Genomic DNA, 17625 nt, shown 5'->3' with positions numbered 1-17625 from the left:
TATTGTTTCACATTTTACACTTAAGTCTATGATCCATTTCTTTCTTTTTTTTGGCCGCACAGCATGGCATGTGGGATCATAGTTCCTCGACCAGGGATTGCACCCGTGCCCCCTGCAGTGGAAGCGTGGATTCTTAACCGCTGGACCACCAGGGAAGTCCCTCTGTGGTCCACTTTGAGTTAAATTTTGTACACGGTTTGAGGCATAAATTGAATTTAAAAAAAAAGTTTATCCAGTTGTTCCAGTACCATTTGTTAAAAATGCTATTCTTTTTCCATGGAATTGCCTTCATAACTTTGTCAAAAATCAGTTGGCCAAATACGTGTGGGTCTATTTTTGGACTCTATTCTGTTATATTGATATACACGTCTCTCTTTATGCCAATACAATACTGTTCTGATTACTGTAGCTTCATAATAATTCTTGAAATCAGATAATGTTAGCCTTCTAACTTAGTTCTTTTTAAAATCTGTTTTGACCATTTGAGGTCCTTTATATTTCCATATGAACTTTAAAATCAGCTTGTCCGTTTCTACAGAAAATCCTGCTGAGATTTTGATTGGAATTGCATTGAATCTATAAATCAATCTGGGGAAAATTGCCATCTTAATATTGAGTTCTCTGACCCATGAACAAATACAGCTGAGTCTCTTTATTCCCAGTAGCTATTGTCTATACAATCACCATGAACACCGAATTGGTGAATACTGAGCCATCGCTCCTAGGGAAAATACAGGGTTAGTTTCCTGTGAACCTCTAATCACAGTTTTGTCAACTGATCGATAAGTAAACTTGTTTTATGTGTGTTTCTGTTTAAAGGTATCTTTTGTCATATCTACTGTTGATTTATTCACATTGAATTCACAGCCAACAGCATTATAACTCAGGCCTGAACAAAGTTTATCTAACACAGGAGTTTTTGTTAAGGCACCTCCCAGACTCCTTGCACAAAAGAGCACCAGAGAGCACTTCAGCACTATGCTTGGGGGTCATTTTAAAATCACCAACGAAAAGGACAAATGTGAAAAACATAGTGCCAAATAGACTGGGAAAAGGACACTTACTAAGAGTCTGAAACAAGAAGACAGAGAGTCGGGGACCTCCCTGGTGGTGCAGTGGTTAAGAATCTGTCTGCCAATGCAGGGGACACAGGTTCGAGCCCTGGTCCGGGAAGATCCCACATGCCGCGGAGCAACTACGCCTGTGCACCACAACTACTGAGCCTGCACTCTAGAGCCCATGCGCCACAACTACTGAAGCCCGTGCGCCTAGAGCCTGTACTCCGCAACAAGAGAAGCCACCGCAATGAGAAGCCCTCGCACCGCAACGAAGAGTAGCCCCCACTCGCCGCAACTAGAGAAAGCCCGCGCAGCAACGAAGACACAACACAGCCAATAAATAAATAAATAAATTTATTTATTTAAAAAAAAAAAGAAGACAAGAGTGTCACTTTATTGACCTCAGCTGGGAACATGCGCGTTGTGCTGCCCTGGGTAGCCTGTGAATCTGTGGCAGCATTGCCATCACTGACTTGGGGTCGCAAATGAACTCTAGAGAGTAAGTGAATTCGCGAATGCGAGATCTACAAATGAGAATCGACTTTTTATATCTCTCCATTTGTAGGTTCTCTTTAATTTCTCTCAGCAGTGTTTTATAGTTTTCACTGTAAAAGTCTTTCATATGTTTTATCCCTAAGTAGTTCATTTTTTTTGATGATATTGTAAATGGCATTATTTTTTCTAATTCAATTCCCAATTTTTCATTGCTGGCATAGGGAAATACAATTGATTGTTGTATATTGATCTTGTATCCTGGAACCTTGCTAAACTCAATTAATTCTAGTAGCTTTTTTTTAGATTCTATTGGATTTTCTATATAAATGTCATGTGCTAATCAAGAGTTTTACTTCTTTCTAATCTCATGCTTTTTCTTTCTTTAGTTTTACTTCTTGCCTCTTTGCACTGGCTAGAAACTCCAGTATAGTGTTGAATGGTAAGAGTGGACATCCTTTCTTGTTCTGATCTTAGGGGGAAAGCATTCAGTCTTTTACCATTAAGTATGATGTTAGTGGTAGTTTTTTCACAAACGCCCAAGGAAGGACAAACTTGGAAGGGGTTTAGACCTTGTTGGAAAAGGTATAGTTCAGCCGCCAGATAGCAGAGAAATTTGATGATTTAGCCAGGGTGGAGCTGGTCTGGAATTCCTGAGCAAGCAATAGGCAACCCTCCAGTGTATACGTGTGGGTACAGCAGGCCTTTAGCCAGCAGTGTCTCGGGCACTGGGAGAATGGGCATGTGCGGGGCAGGTGGACTGCAGGCTAACCGGACCACACACACAGGTTTGCAGAGGGGACACTACTGGGTCTGTGAGATGCTCCAGGCCACAGGCAACTGCGTGCAGGCCACGAAGGAGCTGCAGTTTCAAGAGGGCTCTGGAAAAGTTATCACTGGGCCAAGGCTGCAAAGTTGCAGACGGATCGCATTCTGTTGCCCATGGCTAGGGTTGGAATCCACCGCAGACCTCCCGCCCTGAGCTGGAAATTGCAGGAAGCCTTTTCCTCCTGCCATGTCCTTCCAGAGTCTTCTACTGAGAGCTTAAATTCATGTTCACTTTAAAGAAGAAATGCGTAAAGGAATTCTGTTGCTAATCATACAGCATACATTGAAGGAGCATTTAGAACTGAGAGGCAATAATTAATACCTGACATAGGTGGGCAGAGCTCACTGTTTTAACCACCCTCCAAAGCTGGCTGGGGAGGGTATGTGAGGGTCTGGAGAAAGGGTGGAGCAGAGAGAAAGTGTCAAAGAAACTGCCCTGGGAAGTGAGTCTGGGGCCCTGAGAGCAGAGAACTGGCTGGCCTCTGAGGTGAAGGCAACTGGCTCAGCTCCGCAGGCATCCACAGCTAACCATCTTTTGTTCCCAGATTACTGTCCATCTGATGACTTGGGAAAACAAAGGACGGCTTTTCTGTGCTGGAATTGGGTGACCTCGTCCCCCAGAGTCCTGTCCACAGGCCTGGCTGCCTGTCCAGAACTATGGGACACAGACATGGACAGGCTGCATCCCACCAGAGACTGGCCCCAAGTCTCTTAGCCCCTTAGATCCATCTTGCCTGGACCAACGTTCTCAGGATATGTCCTCTGTGTGCCCCTCGCCTGACCCCCCACCTCTGCCTAGCTGCCTTCAGGACTGTCAGCTTGTGATGGGGGAATCAGGTCTAGATGTATTTCATCTATGAATCTGCAGCGCCCAGCAGAGTGGGTGCTCAGTGAATGCTCAAGGCGGCAGGAAGAAAGCGAAGTAGGTGTCGAGGAGCTCCGTGAGTCCATTGAAGAGATCACAGTGCTTTTATTCAGTGTTCAAAACACTTTATTGGTATTAGTTCATTGAACTCTCAGAATAATCTTGTGATGGTGTTTATCATCTTCTCCAACTTAGAGGTGAAGACAACGAAGCCCAGAGAGGTTAAATAAGTTGCCAAGGATCACACAGGAAGTGGCAGACCTGGGACTCTAACCAGGCACTGTATTTCAGACCCCACGCTCTTAATTGCCACAAAATACTGCCTCTTCACCCATCTCTTCTCTATCCTCAGCCTTAGAAGAGTGCTGACACATAGAGGCACTCGATACATATGTATTAACTAAACACCCAGCATCGGGTGGTTCCCCCGCTCGCGCCACACAGGTGGCCACTGTCCCAGCTCTGAATAAGGCACCCTGGATCTCTTCTGGCTAATTTGGTTATTTCCTTTCTTTTTGAGCCCAGGTCTGTAGCGCTGTTATTGATAATGGTAGTACCTAACCTTTATTAGAAGGAGCCATAGGCACACTCGCTACTTGCCTACCCAACACCCAGTCTCCCCTCAACCTTAGTGAGAGATCCACTGCCCCCTTGTGTCCCAGCCTCCTTGTGACCCAGTGCTAAGGTCTAGCCAGTGAGAGGTAAGTGGAAGGGTGGTGTGGGACTTCAGCGAAGTCCCCATAAAAGGAGAGGCAAGCTCTCTTCCTCCCTCCCTCCCTCTTTGCTATCACCTGGGATAAGGAGAAAATGCCTGAAACTCCAGCCGGCTTCCTGGACCGGGAGGCAACCTTAAAGGTGGAAGCCACTTGCTGAAGATGTTGGAGCAGGAAGCCAGAAGGAGACCCCTGATGACTCCATGGAATCAGCACCAGAGCCCTGGATTGCTACCTCACACTTCTTGTATGTGAGAGAGGAACTAACTTCCCTTTTGTGTCTCCTGTTTAGGCAGCCATACCGAAGCCTCACAGACACAGGTGCAGTTATTATCTCCATTTTACATATGAGGAAACTGAGTCCTTAAAGAGGTAGAGCCAGTTGGTGTGAACCAGGCAGTCTCACAGCGGGGAGTGTGTGCGGCTCCACTAACTACAGGAGCCTCCCAGCAGAGAGCGGCTGGGCTCTGCCAGCGTGGGAACCAGGAATGCGAGGGCTTTGGCAGTGGCCTTGGTCTGCTGGCTGGGGGAACTGCTCTCTGTGTTCTCACCACATTCGAGTTGTCTGAACCGGGGCCCTACAGCACTTTGGCAGGGGACCCAGACCATGGTTATTAAATTCCTCATATTTTGGTCTGCCCTCAAGGAACCAGTTGACCCAACAGAAGCGATTATTGGAGGCTTTTGCAAGAGGGAAGTGATTCCAGCCCCATGTGAAACATGATGGACGGCTGAAGTCCCCTGACAGGGAATTAGGATCTGAGAGCTGCAAAGATGATCTGTTTAGCATCTCTCAAAGTGGGCCTCAAAGCATTTTCCCAGAACACTAGTGTCAGGAGATGTTAATAGGCATTCAATGTGGAAGAAATGATGATCCAAGAAGCTTGAGAAACAGAACTCACTACAGTACCTCTCATAACCTTTACTGTACATTGGGACGTGGAGGGGAGCTTTCCTTAACAGTATTTGAACTTTGAGCCTCCCACTCTTTTTTTGAGGAGCACCTTAAAGGATGTTTTTCCTCTGTAAAAAGGATTATCAATATCATTTATGGCCAGTTTACTGCCTGTGAGGCACTACGCTATGGAATATACATGCACTATCATTAATACTCAGAAGAATCTACGAAGTGGGGTAATGGTATTATTGCCATCTCACAGGTGAGGAAACAGGCTCAGAGAGTCACAGGTCATGGTCACAGGGCTGTCAGCATAAAGCGGTAATCCCAGCCTCTGTCTGGCCCTGAGCCCACCATCCGACCCAGAGACGAGAGACCTTGCCACAACCCGCGGCTGGTTGGAGGCAGTGCTGGATCTGGATTCAGGCTTCTTGACTCCTGTTCCAATTGTTTTCTCATACTTTTCTGCTTCTAAATTTATGAACATATGTCAGGTGGTGGGTGATGTCCATCTCCCCGCATTGTCCTTCCCTCCCCCACACCCAGAGCTGCGGCCGAAAGACCAGCTAGAGATGAAGCAGAGCCTCTGGGCCTGGTTCTCCCCCATCACCCTACATGACCTCTTATTCACCCCTGTGGACGTGACACATGACCCAGGGCCACATCCCTGAGCTGGACCCATCAGTTCCAGGCCATGCTGTCTACCACAGGCCCAGCCGTAGACTGCTCTGGATGTGTGGTTTTTACATTTTGAAATGGTTGAAGAAAAATAATATTTTGTGATACTGTGGTGCCAGTCATATGAAATCCAAACTCCAGTGTCCACAACTAAAGTCTGATGGGCTCACAGCCACACTCACCTGCTTGCCTACTGTGCGTGGCCCCTCGCGTGGGAAAACGGCAGAGCTGGGCGGCGGCAACAGGGGCCCAGGGTCCGCGAAGCCCCGGGAATTCGAATCTGAGAGCTGAAGTGCTTACTTTTTGGCCCTTGACAGAAAAAGTTGGCGGATCCCTGTTCCAGATGAAAGAAATTAAAGCCCAGTAGTATCATCATCCACATCTGGTGATTCCTTCTCAAGTAGGTGGTTTCATTCCACTTCTCAGGGTTGGCAGGAATGAAATGGACTGTGACTAAACCTCAGGAACGGAGAAGAGTTGCAGGCCAGGCCAAGAGGGTGGAGCGGGCTCAGGAGCCCGGGGCTCATGCGATGGGGCTGCTCCTGCCCTGCAGGCCCCTGAGCAAGTTCCTTCCACGGGGCCATGTTCCTGCAGATGCGATGTGCTCTCATGCATGTACTATGTAAACATGTAGTGAACGCCTCCTATGGGCCATATCGGGCACTGTTTAAGGATGGGGAGATTGTTTACATACGTCCACAGACACGCTTGTGTATGTATTATACACATGTACGTAACATAGAACTTTCTGCTAGTGGTAACTGCCCTAAGGAAAAAGAAAGCACGTTAAAGAGAGAGAGGTGATGATGAGGCGTTCCTTTAAATAAGGGGCCCAGGAGAGCCCTCTCAAGTGCATGAGCAGAGACCTAAATGAAGCAAGGAAGTAATGCCTTCCAGGCGGCAGGAACAGCAAGTGCAAAGGCCCTGAGACGGACATGTCCTGTGTGTGCTTAAAGGACAGCAGTAAGGTTGAGATGGCTAGAGGGTAGAGCCTGAGGGGCGCTGGTAGCAAGAGGGTCTGGGGAGTTAGAGGAGGAAGATGGAGAAGGGCCTATAGGCCAAGGAGAGGGTCTGGGTGATCCCCTAAGTGCAGTGGAGCCTCAGCAGGTTTGGGCCATGACCTGTTCTGATGATTTAAAAGGAAATCTGTGTGGAGGCTGGATTGAGGGGTGGGTCTCAATGCCACAGGCCCTCCTTTGGGTCCTCAGGGGGGATACGATGAGGCAAAGACCTCCTGGGAGGTGGGAAGATGCAGCAACTCTCCAAGTCAAAAGACTAACAAAGGCTGGGGTGCTGTGCCCACTGCAGTCTGTCAGGGCACTGCAGGCTGGGGGCCGCAGCACAGCCTGGAAAGGGCTGGGGGCCCGGGTCAGACAGCAGGTTGGACCAAGCGCAGGTTGGATCAAGCCTCCGGACTCACCTCGTCCAGCACGTTCCCACCACGCTCGCTCCACAGCCTGGGAAATTCCCTCTGTCTCAGGCCGCGCACACCATGGTGCACCTGTCTTCTCTGAGTCCTTCCTCCTCTGGATCTGGAGCTCCTGGCCCGCAGGGCCTACCTGGTTCACAAGCACCGAGTAGGTGGCTGGGAGCAGCTATCTACCCAATGACTGAGCCAGAGGCTGGAGTCGGAGGGACTTGTGGGAGCAGGGTCGGCGGGGACAGGCAGTGAGGGCCCGCCCGGATGTGTGACCTCTCCTTCCATGGGAGAGGAGCTCTCCAGATCCCTCCCTCCAGGGCCTGGGTGACACACTCTCTCCTCGGTAGAGCCTGGCCTTGAGAGACCCCGTGTCACAGTGATGCGTCCCACGTTCCTCATCACCACGCCCAAACCCGGCACACAGTGAGCCCCTCAGAGCCCCTCCATTTCTGATCCCGGCCCTAATTAACCCCACAGTGCCCAAGGCATGGGGAGAGAAGGAAATGCTCTGGAGTACCCACCACGTATGTGGCATGAAAACCTTCAGTCCTGCCAACCATCATATGAAGGGGATATTTACTATTTTGCAGATGAGAAAATCAAGTCAGAAAGGCGATCTGCCTCAAGGTCAAGGAGCCAACAAAACAGCAGAGATAGCGTGCGTCCTCTGAACGCATGTCCAGAACGTTCTCTGCACCCCACGCCTGCGGGAGCACTGACTGGATCTGAATCTAAAGTAGCTATCTACTATTCTCCCTTACCCGCCGTTAGCAGTATAGTGGTGAAGACATCTGTAACACCCACTAGGACGACCACAAAAGACAGTAACAAGTGTGGGCAAGGATGTGGAGAAGGTGAAACCCTAGCACATGGCTGGTGGGAATGTAAAATGGTGCACCCTCTTTGGAAAGCAATGTGGCAGCTTCTCGGAAATTATGCTTCTTTACCATATGATGTAGTCAGTCTACTGCCAAGTATGTATGTGCTGAAGAGCATTAAAAACACAGGTCCACGTAAAAAACTGTACATGAATCTTCATATTAGCATTATTTGTAATAGCCAAAAAAAATGGAAAAAATCCCAATGTCTATCAACTGGTGAGTGGATACATAAAATGTGGTATTTCCATGCAATGGAATACTATTCAGCAATAAGAAGGAACGATGCACTGGTATGTGCTAATGACGTGGATGAGCCTGAAAACTTGATGAAGTGAAAGAGGCCAGACACAAAAGGCCACACACTGTGTGATTCCATTTATATGGAATGTCCAGAACAGGCAAATCCATAGACACAAAAGGCAGATTACTGGTTGCCTACGGCTGGGGGGTGGGAGGAGCGTGCTTGGGAGGGGAGGACTGCAAATAGGCATGGGTTTCTTTTTTGAGGCGATAAAAATGTTCTGGAATTAGACAGTGGTGATGGTTGCACAACTCTGAATATGCTAAAAACCACTGTCGTGTACGCTTCAAAAGGGTGAATTACCTCAGCAGTTATTTAAAAAAAAATGTACTTGTGGGTTGTTCTCCTAGCTCCAGGCTACTGCCCAGGCTAAGCACAGAAGTATCCTTTGCCAGAAGCTTCATCCCCAGCAGCCACTGGACACCAAAGCCCGGGCCTGGAATGCAGCCTGTTCACTTTCAGATTAGGCAGGGAGCCCCGTCTTATCTTCTCCTCTAAACCTACATTCCAAAGTCCTGACTCTGTCCTCCTGCAGCTCTATTATTCCTGGGCTCACCAAGTCTCCTCCGGAAGAGCCCAGGTGGTGGGTCCCACGTCAAACACCAACCCTTTCCAGACGTTTAAGCTTTACTGAGGCAGTGCAGTGCCAGGAGTCAGGGTCTGGAGTTCAGCAGGCTCCGGGAGAATCCCAAACCTGCCTCTTTGGGAAAAGCAACTATGGAACCATTTGTTGAGAGCCTATTAAGTGCTGGGCCCAATACTAGGTTTTTATGAGCCCTCAGCTGCTCTGAAGGTAGTTATCACCCACCACCACTGTACACGGGTACGCGAGGAAAGGGACATGCAGCCAGGCTGAAGCGCCTGTCCCAGCCGGCATGTGGCACGTGGCTTTTCCTGGTGCGCCAAGCACTCAACAGTCTGGATTTCTCTGGGCTTTAGTTTTCTCCTCAGCGAAGGGGCACACACCGCACCTACCACACAGGCCAGCGAAGGTAACAGAAGTGCCCGACTTTTAATAAAAGCCAGTCCTCACTCCGTATGGAATGTGGTTTCTGCTGTCCAGGCGGAGGGAGATAGATGGGCTATGTGCTCTGCCCTGCGCCCCTCCCCCACCCCCCGGCCAATCACTGGTCCCCAGACACGGGTGCTACCCCCTCACCTACAGAGCTGTTTCGTCCAGCTCCTTTGAGAGCCTGCCTCCCAGCTGAGCTTTCCAAAAATGTCCCCTTGCCCTTGCTGCCATGGTTGGGAGACTCATCTCTACATTAAAAATCCCTGAGGGCAGAACTTGCAGAAGCACAGAGCTGGGGCTGGAAGGGCCTTTGGATGTCTGGGGGGCTGGCAATGCTGGCTGGGCCCTGGGCCCCTGGGGAGAGCAGACCAGGCCTGGTGTGGTTTCCTGTCCCAGGTGTGGATGGGGAGGACCACCCAAGGCCACCAGGCGTCTTCTCATCAAGCAGCCGAGTGTCCTCTTCTGCTGCTCACGCAACCAGGACCCAAACAAGCTCCTCCAAACAGGAGGCGACAAAACCACAAAGCACTTCTTTTCAAATCACGTATGGCTTCTTTGACCCCATCAAATAACTTTATTCACACAAACGTCCCTTAATTTACAAAGCCTCAGTCATTCATACACATTAGGGGGATCCACAGTGTTCAAGGAACTTAAATATAATGTATCATACCAACCCAAGTAAACCAAGTACAAAAAATATTCATATATAAAGTTGTTCACACGTAGGTCCTAGATTACCAGCTTCTGTGCAAAAAAAGAAAATAAAGAAAATAGATTTATTAACTAGTCTTTGAAACTAACCTTGTGCCTGGGTTAAACCCTCCCTCACACCCAAGTTGGCCCCACACGAATATGAATCATTGCAGCAACATTCTCTCCTGCTCTGATGGAAAGAGGCGCCTGGTACACAAGACGATTTCTTTAAAATGTCCCTAAATGAACTCCCTTCCTCCTGCGGCCTCTCAGGGAAAAAGACGCGGGGGCCTCCTTCCCATTACCCCCCGTCTAAGGACTCCTGGAGCTGCTGGCAGTGGACTCAGCCCTCGGCTACGGGTGCTGACATCAGCCTGGTCCCCCGCCTCCCAGGGCATCTCTCCAGACAGGAGCCCTGGCCATCTAAGCCTGGCAGGGCAGGATCAGAGACAGTCCGCACTGTCCCGAAGGCTGCGCCTCAGCCACGAGCCAGGGGCCTGGAGAGCGGAGCAGTGTAAGCTCAGCTCTTCTCAGGTTGCCAGGTCCTACGAGACTCCAGCAGCTGGGCCCCCAGACAGGCCCAGGACAGGGAAGGAACAAGAACCTGAGCCCCACTCAGAGGCAGAGCCACCAGTGCCCCCAGGATGGGCAGGGAGGGAGCGGCACATGAGGAGCAAAGGTGGGTGGCGCACTTGGTGGGCAGGGCTGGGAGCCTGGGCGGCGGAGCCGAGTTAGGGGTGGAGGCCCGACTCCTACCTCTCCAAGCTTCCTAAGGCTGAAACCCAGACATCCACCCAAGTAAGATCTGTCTTCTAAAAAAGTGAGCAGCCAACAGCAGGAAAAGAAAGAAGATTCCCACAATGCCCGCTCTTTTCCTTTTCTTAGAAAAAGACTCAAGCAAAAAAAAATTATCTTATTGCTCCAAACACTGGTTTTCTAGGAGACGCCTAAGTTAAGGAGCGAGATCCCGGAGGAAGAGAATGAGGGGCGGGGAATGAGGCTGTGAGGAAGGTGGTGAGTGGTCTTAGCACCGCAGGGTCGGGGGCAGAGGGGGTGCAGGGCCTGTGCCCCGGTCCCCTGCCTTCATTCGCTCTGGGGTCACCACTGGCAGTGCCATAAAGGAGCCAGGCGCCGTCCAGAGAGTCAAATCTCCACCCAGCATGGGGCACGTTTCTCCTCCAGCTGTAAACATGGTATTTCTTAAGTAAACATTTAATACACTCCCTCAGAAAGGCAGCCATGGGGGCACGAACCACATGTGGGTGAGAGGAAAGAATTCCATTCTCTTGTCCCAGTGCCTCTGGGATGAGAGGGTGCTAAGGCCTGCGACCTTAGTCCTGGGGCCCAGGAGGGGGTCAGATGGAGCTGGTCTCCAGGGAAGAGACTGCATCCTCTGGGCTGGAGGTAAGAGGTGGGACGTGCTGGGGAGGAGGTGGCCGAGAGTGCACCTGTCTGCAGCACAGCCCTGTCCTCAGCAGAAGCTGCTAGTGAGCGCCCTGTGGTGGCTGGGGGTCACGTGCCTGGTTGCAGCTCTTAGGAAGGGATGGGGCAAAGACCGGGGCATCCATCCTCCCACGAGGCTATCTGTGGGCGAGGGGTGAGAGTTTGAGTGGCAGATGAACACCAAGAGGGAGAAAGAAGCCTTGTCCTGCCAACTGAGCCAGGCGGCCGGGCGGGGAGGGCAATGGAATAAGGCACTATGATCTGTCTTGCTGATTCCTCTCACTGAGGGGGAATGGAGCTCAGATCCGTAGGGCTGAGGCCCAGATCCTCCCTCCAAAGGCTATCCTTTTCACAGATCCCAGGAGACAAGAATAACTGACTGCTATTTTAAGGGTTGGAAACTCCTAGAACTTGGACAGGACTAACAAATTGGTGGCACTGAGATGATGCTCCCCAGAGCGGCTGCCAGGCCCGAGACCCAGGTAAAAGGCAGGAAGAGATGACAAGGCTGACTCCAGTGGGAAGAGGTGAACAGTGGCTAAGGGAGAGGACGGCTACCTGGGCCTAACCGAGGCTAGTCTGCCGACTGGGCAGAGCCAGCCTTGACTTCGGGCTGACTTCCACCCGGGTGCTGGGTGTCCAAGGTGGATGAAGTGGAGAACAGGGGAGGGAGAAGAGAGACAGGCACTTGGGGCTAACAAGGTAGGCCTCAGGAGCTAGGGAAGGAGGTCCTGCCACCAAGCAAGGACGGGCTGGGAGTCCTGCAAGACAAGGGTACGTGGAGGCTGCCCACCTCACCCGAAAGGTATGGCCACCTGTGACCTACAGCTCCAAGACCTTAGTCAGAGCTAAGAGACCTGGGGAGGGCGGAAGGGAAGGATAAGCAAAAGGTAAATAACCTGTTAGGCTTGAACCCTCACTAGGACTTCAGAGTGTGGGCTGCGGCCAGGGACAGGCGAGGGTGCCGAGTCCGGGGACTGTTTTTCCCACGTGCTCATGGACAGACAGACAGCTGCCCCAGAGGGAAGGCGGGGAGGTGGGGCAGAGAAGGGGTGCACACTGCAGTTAGGGGATGTGCTCTCCCAGCTGCAGCTCAGAGTAGACTCTAGGTTGTCTGAGAAGTCAGAGGGAAGAGACAAGAGACAGGTGATGACAAAGAATTTCGGCTGAGGGAGGGGAGGGAAGGGCCTAGTCACCTCCTGCTGCCCTGCTGGATCCTGCTAAGCACAGCTAGCCATCTGCCCAGGAGGAGGAAGAGGACTTGAGAAAAGGCGGAAAGAATGTGAGCAAACATATTGCTGAGTTTGCAAGTCTGGGCTGATGCTGTGCTGGTCTCTCCTAAACTCCCAGGGCCAAAGGGCTGCGGCTCTGGGGGGAAGCCCTCCTTGGTCACATACCAACTTAAATGCCCTCCAACATCTCCCCTATCCATCCTATGCTGGTTTAGAGAAAACAAACAAAAACAACTAAACACAAAAGAATTCCTTTTCCCTTCCTTGCTTTGCTGTAATGGGGTGAGAAGCCAGGTGAGGGGCAACAGGGACAGCTCTCCTTCTCCTGGCAAGGGGAGAGGACACCCCGCTTCAGAAGCCCAGGAGTAGGGAGGTTGCAAGAGTCGTTGGAGAACGGAAGAAAGGCTACAGACAGACACTGGAGGTGGGGTCACAGGGTCACAGCCAACAAGCCCACAGGCACCTAATGGCCATGGTCCACACCGTCAGCCAGGTCCATCCTTTCCCATCAGACACATTTACACTGAGGGGAGCCCCTAACAGTAAGTCCCTGCAGTGAGGGAGAGGATGCTCGGCACTGTCACCATACGTGACACCACGGGGCCGGCACGCAGGGCACACCCCTCACTGTGAGGAGACGACAGTGGCAGCCGGTTCAGGACACCCTGTTCCTATGGCAATGGTCACAACTGGGTCTTGGGGACTCAGGCGGTGTCTGATGACCTGGACATCTGGTGGGTACATCTGGGAAGACGACGATCCAGGAGGCAGGAGGTGATGGGTGCTGAGCTCACAGGAGTGACAGATGCCCGCCGAAGACCCACCTGTGTCCCAGGCAGAGGTTTGGCACACAGTTTTCTCTGGGAATCATCCTCTAGGAGGAAGATCACTAACAGAAAGGTAGGCTTGTAGAGCTGGGGTGGGCTGGCCGTTCAAACGCCAGGAAGTACGAGATGATCACCCTCTGTCCCTTCCCCCCTCAGAACTCCTGGTTTTAAAGGGCAGTAGAGGGAATGGATTCCCTCTGTAAGTCCTGGTGTGGCCCTGGGCTTCCAACTGCTTAAAGAGGACAAACCCAAAATACAGATCTTCTTTCTCGAGTTCTCCTGGCCAAGCCCTGGTCCTCCCCTTCCAGGTGGTTCTTGGCCTCTGATCATCTCCAAGGCCCAAGGGCCAGCCAGGAGCAGGCCACCAGGGAGTCCAGCAGTTCCTGCACCTGGTGGGGAGGCAGCACAGAAGCCTCCTTCTGGCTTCATGTCCCCCATTCCAGGAGAAATCCCCAAATTCTCCATGGAGGGGCAGGCCTTCTCTGGGGAAGTGAGGTGTTATAAGCAGAACTAAGAGATGGGTAAAAGAAAGGAGACAGGAAAAATAAAGGACAAAAACAAAATAGCTCCCTAACCCCTTATAAAAATTAAAAATGAAATTTATACATATGCTTTGTCCATATTGAGTTTCTTTAAAGAAATTGATGCCTGTCCACAGCATAGCTTCCTGTTCTTCTGAAGTCTTAATCGTTTAAATTTTTTAAAAAAAGGGGGGGGGGGAGGAAGACAAAAAAATAAAAAATAAAAAAATTAAGCAAAACTAAAAGGAGGGGGAAAACCCAAACAAAAGCTTCACATTGCTGGAGATCCAGCTGTTGGGAGATCGCCAACCGGCCAAGCCACCGCCTGTACCCTCTGCCGTCCTCTGTGCGAGACATGATGAGACTGTGGGTCCCGAGGATCAACCTGAAAGACAGAAGGCAGGGAGAGTGGACGTGGGTCAGTGGGCATGGGGCACCTCCAAGCTCCAGAGCCCCCACTAGGTACCAGCACCCAACCCCGATGAACTCCGGAGCCGTGCTGTGCTGGGAGCCGGGGGAGCTGGGTTCTAAGCGCTCTCTATGGAGTGAATCCAGCCTCACTACAACCACCACGCCACGGACATGTTATCCCCCTTTTCAGATAAACTGTGGTGCGGCTTAAGCACCACGCCCCAAGTCACGTCACTGGAGGGGCAGACTCCAGACTCCAGGCACGCTGACCCCCGCTACAAATCCGAGCACGAGCCCCACCCCTCTGTCCTGGCTTCCCCGCACTGCTAGGAGAAAGATGCCCCAGGACCCAAGCGTTCCGTCCCCGCAGCCTTGGCAGCCCGAGTTCCCTCCACCCCTCCCCCTCTGTGACCAATCATGCTGCACTGGAAGTTCACAGCAACCCTCTTACCCCATTTCAGAGACAAGAGAAGTGAGGCTCAGGCCTCTGAGAACCTGCACTAGGCTACCCCCCCAGGTCACAGAGGGGCCAGAGTCCCACAGGCAGGGATAGTGTTGGTCTCTGAGCCGCCCGCTGGGCCCCAGGCTGCAGGGCACTGCCGTGCTTAGGAAGGAGGCTGCAGCCAGAACTGTGGTCCAGTCCACAGTCTCTGCCACTGGACTGTGGGCAAATTTGAGTCCTCTGGTTCTTTGGTCTTGTCACCTGTACCACATCACAGGTTACTACAAGGACCAAATGAACTAATACATGGAAAACTTACAACAGTGCCTGGCTGTACTGTTATTAGCTATTATTTGGGAATGGCCTTGGTGCCAGGCCTCAGAACGAGACCAGCGGCCAGCCTTTCAGGGACCTGTTCTAATGGAGGCCTAGAATACAAGAACCCGCAGAGATTAGCCCTGGGCCAGCCCCCACCCTGCCCAGCCCAACTTTCCCAGTCTGAGCCTGATTAGAGCTAAGTATAGCCCTAATACTGGGCAGGCGGGCCACCCAGGGCAGCAATGCTCCGTGGCGACCCATTGTCTCATCAGAGTTTCCAAGTGCCCACTCTCATCCTGAATGACTTAATCAGACAGTCTTACTCAGTGTGTGTGAAATCCCCCCACTGGCTTCAAGGCTCAGTAAGCTCGCTGCAGCCTGACAGGTATGCCCCCCCAGCCCTGCGTCCTCCCCACCATTGCCTGCCGCCTGTACAGTCATATCACACTGGCCTGTCATCCTCAGGTCCCAGGGAGATGCCTGGCTAGTCCTCACGAGAGGCAGCAGGGTACTGCAATATTGGACAGCTTTACTTCTCCCGGTCAGCCTTCATTTCCTCCTCTGAGAAATGGGGGCTCGTTTTCGAGGTTTGAGTGGAATACCGACTGTGAAGTACCTGGCCCACGGCAGGACCCAACTCCTCGACATCCCATCCTCTCCCAGCCATTTGTCCCCAACCAGAAATTATGAACGTGTCAGGCTTAACAGGCCGCGGTCCTCAGCCAGTGAACCATCCAAACTGCTTCCAGCCGGGCGAAGGTGCCACGGCAAGGACACGCACTCCACTGGAGGAGTGTGACAAAGCCTTCTAGGAAGCAATTTGGCAACGTTTTCAGAGCTTCAAATGGATTGAGACCCTATAATTACACTTCTGGAAATCTAGTCTAACTGATTATCCTAAATACGAAAAGGACTTTATGAATAAAGATGTCCACTGAAGTAGTATTTAAATTGAGGTAATAATCGCAAATCCAAAAATGAGAGATTGAAGCAAATGACCCATCTACTCAATGATACATTACAGAGGAAATGAGAAAGCTGTGTGGCTTTTTTTTTTTTTTTTTTTTTTTTGCGGTATGCGGGCCTCTCACTGTTGCGGCCTCTCACTGTTGCGGCCTCTCCCGTTGCGGAGCACAGGCTCCGGACGCGCAGGCTCAGCAGCCATGGCTCACGGGCCCAGCCGCTCCGCGGCATGTGGGATCTTCCCGGACCGGGGCACGAACCCGTGTCCCCTGCATCAGCAGGCGGACTCTCAACCACTGCGCCACCAGGGAAGCCCTGTGTGGCATTTTGAACAACAGTATGGCAGAAGCATTTCCATGGGTTAAGTGGAAAAAAGCAGGCTATGAAGTTCTGTGACATATGACCATATCTATGTAAAAAATAAAAACCTCCAAGTATAGGAAATCTGGCAAGAAAATACATCAAAATGTTATACTTGTCATCGGTGGATTTTCCTCTTCCTCCACTCTCCCTCTGTATTTTTAATACTGAGTACACATCATATTGTCACACTTCACTTTTTTTTTTTTGCGGTACGTGGGCCTCTCACTGTTGTGGCCTCTCCCGTTGTGGAGCACAGGCTCCGGACGCGCAGGCTTAGCGGCCATGGCTCACGGGCCCAGCCGCTCCGCGGCATGTGGGATCTTCCAGGACCGGGGCACAAACCCGTGTCCCCTGCATCGGCAGGCGGACTCTCAACCACTGTGCCACCAGGGAAGCCCCACACTTCACTTTTTAATGGGAAAAAAAAGTGTATTTAATGAATAAAGAAAGCTGGCAGCCCCATGAGAAAGATCTCTGGAGTAGCGAGGGGTCCCAGAGACCAGACCCAGGCTCTTCTTTGGCCTCTTCCACACACAGTGGACAGTGGAGGATCTTCCACACCTGTCAGACGAGAGGCTAGACTGTGTGATTCCTTCCTCCACTGCACAGGTGAGGGGTGACTCAGGGTCCATGTGTGGAATCAAGTGGGGATGGATGATAAAGGCATTGGAAAAGTATTTGATCCAAGTATTTGATCTCAGGCCCAGCCTTTTATTCTACTGCTTCTGTTTCCCTACCTGTTAATTCCCCTCAACAAACATCCACTGGTGGGTCTTATATGCCAGTTTTGACTTGGAAAAATACAATCATCATGAGCACATCCTGTGACGGTCCAGCAGCCACCTCAAACCTAGCTTTATTCAGCAGGCCTAAGGGCCTTCTCCCTGTTGCTTTCAGTAGATGAAGCAGAGCAACCAGAAGATTGGGGGAGGGAGGGCTTGGGGGAACCTCACCATCTAAGATGCTAAGTGCTTGTGAGAAAGAAGAAAGGCCCGGGAAGTTGTATGGTCATGTGTGATTTGCTAAGATAATCTTTGGAACCAGTTATGACCTGTTTAACACTGCTTTCCTACCTCCCCTGGTTGGACCCAAGCTGAGGACAACCTCAAACGGATGACCATCACAGCAGGAAGGTGACGCACGGCAGCAGAAAAGCGGTGTCGACAGGGAGGCAGAAGTCTCTTTACATAATAAACTAGCAGAACAGACTGTGCCTGCAAAAGGTCACACCAAGCACCCAGCACTGCGAGAGTGCCTGACACC

At 51.3% G+C, this 17625-nt stretch overlaps 1 protein-coding gene across 1 annotated transcript in view; it reads right to left on the bottom strand.

Moving 5' to 3' along the window:
* Positions 1-9711: 9711 nt before the first annotated feature.
* The window catches only part of STK35 (serine/threonine kinase 35), a 46214-nt gene continuing 38300 nt past the window's right edge, over positions 9712-17625 (bottom strand). The window contains exon 4 of the mRNA XM_079944487.1: positions 9712-14250. The gene's annotated coding sequence lies outside the window, so the exon portion shown is untranslated. The remainder of the gene's footprint in view (positions 14251-17625) is intronic.

This window comes from Stenella coeruleoalba (assembly GCF_951394435.1).
Source record: "Stenella coeruleoalba genome assembly, chromosome: 15".
Taxonomy (NCBI): domain Eukaryota; kingdom Metazoa; phylum Chordata; class Mammalia; order Artiodactyla; family Delphinidae; genus Stenella; species Stenella coeruleoalba.
The sequence above is the reverse complement of the archived record's forward strand: the minus strand, read 5'-3'. Positions and strand labels throughout refer to the sequence as shown.